Genomic DNA, 6,003 nt, shown 5'->3' with positions numbered 1-6,003 from the left:
AGCTGGGTATCTTCAAAACAAAAACATTAACAATACCAATAACAGTAGCAGAAGAAGCACAGACATTTACTTGTGTGATAATGACCAGTGACATAACCAGAGATTCTCCCCCCTTGTCAATTCCTCACCTATCACCGCCCTATTAACTTCCTTTGCAGACATTTTGGAGAGAGAACAACAGACAAAACATAATTTATATATATATATGCCCACTATTACATATTTATTATTGTTATCATTGTTGAGTTGGGTATTAGAATTAGTTGAAAAGAAAGAGTAAAAATTCGAAACCTAAGCTTCCATATGCACCCACAAAAAAGTGTTATTATCATATTATTTATTAGAACTTACCATGGTTCATACACCGATATTATGATTTTATGGCAATTGAAATTGGCTGATTCGATTTTAATCGATGATAGTAAATTATATTAAAAGAAATTTTAAGAAATATTTTTTTTTTACGGATCGAAACGGAAATTGACGATTTCGATTTTAGCTGAAGAAATCGACCCTGAATCAGTGCAAAATTCAAATTTGACCGGTACAGTTTCGATAAAGTTCTAGATCCAAACCGATCTACGATTAGAGCTATTAATCATTAATATTAAAGAAAAAATAAAATATGAATTAAAGATATTCAATTAGCATTACAGTTTTCTTTAAGATTGTAAAAATTTAATTTTCATTAATTAAAATTAAAACTCATTTTAAGTGATATAATTTTATCAATCGATATATAACCGAATGACATGATAAATAAAATATTTTAAAAATTTTCTCTGAAACAAATCTACATCAAGGATAGATCATAAATGTTGTGAAAATTAATCATAGTGATAGTGAGGATCATAAAAATGTAAAGTTTGGTCTAAGTGTCATAGGGTACTATGAAGAGGTCAAAACTATAGATAGGGCCCTATACATGGGAACCAAAAGATGATACATATCTCTTGATTGAAAAGGTTAAATAAAAATGAAAAGAATGAGATAAGAGCATATCTATATGATAATTAAAATAGGGATCAATCTTTTGTTTTCTTTGTTTTCTCTTTTATGTATGGATAATATATGATGATTCTTAATATTCCTCAACTCTTGTCTACCCTTTCACTTTTGTTTTTCTTCCAGCTGGAATTCTGATGAACCCATCACGTCTTTTCATATAAAGCACATATATACAATACATGGAGACAATATGTATTTCAAAGATATTACATATCTTTTTGTTTCTAAAATCTTGTATTTTTACAATAATTTTGTTGGTTTTATTTGATACCTCTAACTAAAAAGTGATAGGCAGAATCCTTATTCAACACTTCAATTTTATTATTTTTATTTTTTTATTTAATAAATACATAAATTTTAATTTGATAACTATTAAGATATTTTAATTTTTAATTTAAGCTAACAGATATATAAACTTATTTTTATAAAATTTAAATATATATATATATATATAAAATATGTATTAATATTGATTGAAGCTAGGTGTAAATAAATATATAGGTATCATAGAAAATAAATTGATATATCTATTAAATTATATCATATATTAATATGTCAAAACGGTCAAATAATGAAAATTTAAAAATCTAAATATACATTTCCACAAAATGATTATTATTTCTTAATAAAAAATAATTTGTAATTATGTAAGTTTGATTTGGCCTAAAAGGATAAATTAGTTAAGACATGCATAAAGAAAGAGATGCAAACTCTATTTCAAAGCTCATTAAGCTTAATTATTGGAGTGTGTGGTTCCTGATCATCCAAGGTTACTTACAAATTGTATGGGGATTGCAAAATTTTTGTCTCCCTATTTAGTGGAATGAATTGATGCACATATGGCTTATCTTAATTATATATATGTATATTGTAGCCAGATTTTGTGATGGGGATATTAAGCAAAAATTCAAAACCACATGGTGCATTATAGTCAAGAATTAAAAAAGTGATTATGTTTTCTTCTCAAAAGGTGGGGTTTGAACAACTTTGTCACAGTAGATTGATTTTTAAGACATATGATTATTGTGTGGCTTGTTGCATGACTAGTCAAAATAATGTCTTTGATGATTATGATCCTCTCTTTGAGATTATATTTTGGATAACTTTCATGACTTTTTTTCTTGTTAATGATTGACCAACAAAATTATATATATATATATATATATATTACTATATTATACATATTAGGAAGCATCTTAATTCAAATTTTAGCAAGTAACTAGCATATGAATGGATGATGGTCTTTTTTTTTTAATACATGTTAATAATTATCTAAGAAATGGACAAAATAAGAGTCAGACCTATGATAAATTGCACTAAGAATGTAACTTATTAATCAATAAAATAATATAAAAAATTATAAAATTATACATAAACTTGAATCCTATTTGGTAAATATAGTACATATATTAAAATAAAAATCCTACATGTTAAAAATTAAACACACGTGTCAAAAAAATTTTAGGTCTCAAAAATTTATATATATATCAACTTGAGTTTGTCTATTCTTTATTTATTAATATTAATAAGAATTCATTAGTATTATTAAAATGAGTTCAATTCGATTAATCAGATACTTGATTTTAGCTTTAATCTTTTATTTTCTTAAATTGAAAATATAATGAATCATCCATTCAGTTAACTAAAAATTAATTTATAACCATAATTTTTCGATTAATAAAAAAAAAGAATGTATCTATATGAAGAAAGTATGAAAATAAAATAAAAAGACTGAAAGTTAACCATTTTCAATTAACTAATAAGAATTTTAACAGTTATATATAGAAATTATATTTTTGAAATATATAGATACAACGTAAATGTTTAAAAATAATATAAAATATAGTATATATATATATATATATATATTAATTGTAAATATATAATAGCTCAGTTTGATTGACCATCAATTTTTGGAATAATAATAAAGAGAAAATGACTATTTTCATCATAGAACTCACTACTAATTAAGCTTTAATATATTAGATTTAGCTTTCAGTGTATTAAACGACAGTTAATCTTTTTTTTTTCATGTATTAACATTGATTTATTTTAAAATCTAATGAGAAGAAGAGACTACAATGTTGGTTCAATAGTCTGCATGGTTTGCTGGAAATGTGGCATCTAATCTGTGGGTGACAATATATGACTCAGTGAACTGCAGAAATTGCATTGAGATTCTTATCCTGACAAATATTTTGGTCTCCTGAGGCATTTATTGAGGGTTCAGCAGCTGCCTTAATTTTTTTAAAATTAATATCTTATCATTTCACATGTTTTAAATTAACTCTAAATTCATGTGCGTCCAAAGAAAATATTATGCAATTTCAAGACTACCAGATGCCAAAAATCTAACTCTCACTACTATGTATTATGGTTTAAATTTAATTTATCATAATTATATAAGTATGCACCCATATAAAAAAAAATTATGTTTATATTAAAAAGTATTTGGTTCATAGGTTTGATGCAGCTGATAGTTATTTCTTATTGAATAGCTATATTAAACCGTTTGATAAATACATAAAAAACAATGACCGATAGCTGATTTAGTACTAATCAATTGCTATTTTTTTATCAGCTCATAGCTGATTTAATTTTTTATTTATATAAACACTATTATTTTTATTAAAATTTATTACTGATAATTTATTTTAAATTGATTTTATATAATTAAATTTTTTATTTTATATATCAAACAAAATTAAAACTAATTAACCATTTTTTCACTTCCATTTCTAGTTGATCTATTCCTATTATAGCTATTTCTTTCATTTATTTAGCCACGAAATGATTGAGATGTTATATGTCAAATTAAAATTCAGAATGAAACTAAAAAAAGTCTTTAGCTATCTCAGTCCACTTCGCTTAAAATTTTAGTGATTTTGATCTATTTTGGCCTAAATATTACACTCCTTTTTTTTTTTGGCCGAATGATTATTTATTTATTTATTTATTTATAATATTTGTAATTTTAATTTAATAACTGAACAACTATTTTATCAAACATATTTTCAATAAATTATTTTCTAATTATGTTATGTTCATTAAATCTCATAAATTGATTTGAATTATATAAAAAAATACATATGTATATAAGTATTAATATTGATAATTAATAGTTTCCACAGGATGGCACCTCAATTTGGGTAAAATCTAACGAAATAGCATGCGGCTAAATTACGTAACGGGCCTCTATCCAAATGAGCCTTTTTCTGGGTTCATTGGCCTTTCTATGAATTCTAATTCTATTTTGTTTTCTTTTGCCATTTAAATTTGGGAGTTTTCTTTTTCCTTGATCAATTTTTCAATTTTATTATTAAATATGAAATTATATAATGTTTTATTAAATTCCTCTAAACTATATTCTAATGCGTCTTTTTTTTTTTTTTTCGCATGAAAATTCAAATTTCTTACATCAAATCAAATGGTCTAAATTGGCAAAAGAAATTGAATAATCTAATCAATATTTATTAGAACTAAATGAATTATCTAAACTTATAAATATAGGTACCAAATTTGATCGGTCCAAATTATATATAGATATTTAAGAGTATTTTAAAACTTTAATGATATATTTTTATATATAATATGGTGGAAATATTTGGTTTTACCTCATTTAAGATTAATTATCTATTTTCAAGTAATATTAGTCAAAAGAGAAAAATATGGACCTAAATACTCGAAAAGAAACTTAATTAGACATATTCATATCAAGACTCAAAATTAAGATACACGGATTGCTAATTACAATGTCCAAGTGACATTTTAGTCATTTTGTATAAGTAATTATAATTTATATTAAAAGTTATTTATGTGATAGTATTTGGTGGAAATAAAAATACTTAAAGTCTTATCTATTATATAGACTTATATTATGTATACATATCTAGGGTGACTTATTTAGAGGGGGACTCTTCTCTATATATATCTCTGCAAAATCTAATTTAACGAGAAGAGTTTTTTTCCTATATGCTATTGTCCACCATTATTTTCTATATAGTTCTTCCATAAACACTTTAGTTTAGTTTTCATTACTCTTTTTAATATCTAAGGAGCTTTTAAAAAAGTGGAGAGTGATGACTAATTATCTGCCTACTTGAAGAAATTTTGAATCTAGAGAAAGTTTTAATTTTCAATCTTATTTTATATCTCTCTATTTAATACCATGATCATTGGGTTAAATATGTGACTAATTTTTATAAATATTTAGTTTAGTCTTTTTACTTTTGCATGAATATTATTATTTATAATGAATGATTTATTTATCTTCATATATGTATTAGTTTCATCTATTATTATTGGTTGACCATCAATATTAATTTAGTAGTAATATTTATTATGAAAATCTTTAGATTAAAAGTATTAGAAACATCATCTATACTTTGATCTATGTTGGTATAAGAAACCTATCTATGTTGGTATAAGAAACCTAGGTTGCATCATTAGCTTGAGTGACTTAGGAAAAAGACATATCACCGTCTCATTCATTAGATCTAGACTTAAAGTAAAATAAAGAGATTACTAAATAAATGGCTAGAATAAATATTGTCTTTAGCATATAATTTCAAATCATAAACATTTACATTTTCATTGCATATTTATTTATTATTTTGTTATTTTATTTTATAAATATTATCCTCTCAACATACTGATTTAGAGTGTTTAGATTTACTTTTATTGTTTTGTATTGATAATTAGTTTTTATAATAAATGCCCTCATAATTCCTTGAAAGATTGGTCTCGTAGTGAACTTACCCTCACTATATGAACGGTTCGTGCACTTGCAAGTACTAAATTAGACACATCAAAGTACTAAATTGTTCTAAAATTTTAAAATTAATACAAACATTCAATAAATTCAATTATTAAGTAGTTTTAAAATAGATCACTTTCTAAGGTAAGAAAATATAAAAATTACTTAGTTTGAATTTAATTTAATAAAAAATTTGATAATTTAAAATTAATAAAATTGATTAAAGTTGAACGGATAGA

Source organism: Ricinus communis, chromosome 6 (genome assembly GCF_019578655.1).
Source record: "Ricinus communis isolate WT05 ecotype wild-type chromosome 6, ASM1957865v1, whole genome shotgun sequence".
NCBI lineage: Eukaryota > Viridiplantae > Streptophyta > Magnoliopsida > Malpighiales > Euphorbiaceae > Ricinus > Ricinus communis.
The sequence above is the reverse complement of the archived record's forward strand: the minus strand, read 5'-3'. Positions refer to the sequence as shown.